Genomic DNA, 216 nt, shown 5'->3' on the forward strand with positions numbered 1-216 from the left:
ATCATTTAAGTGATAATCTTTATTGTACCTTTTAGAATTAGCTTCCCGTTCACAGTTCTGAGCAGCATTTAATCGTACCAGTTATTGTAGCCCTTTAATCAAGTGATCACTTTAAATTACTTATGGTACACCATGGCTTTGCAAAGGTCGGGGTTTTTTTTATTCTGCACGAGCGTAGGTAAGGCCAAAACCAGACAGCTTGCTTGTGCAGGATGT

Source organism: Cariama cristata, unplaced genomic scaffold, assembly GCF_000690535.1.
Source record: "Cariama cristata isolate BGI_N322 unplaced genomic scaffold, ASM69053v1 scaffold22111, whole genome shotgun sequence".
In the NCBI taxonomy this organism is placed as follows: Eukaryota; Metazoa; Chordata; class Aves; order Cariamiformes; family Cariamidae; genus Cariama; species Cariama cristata.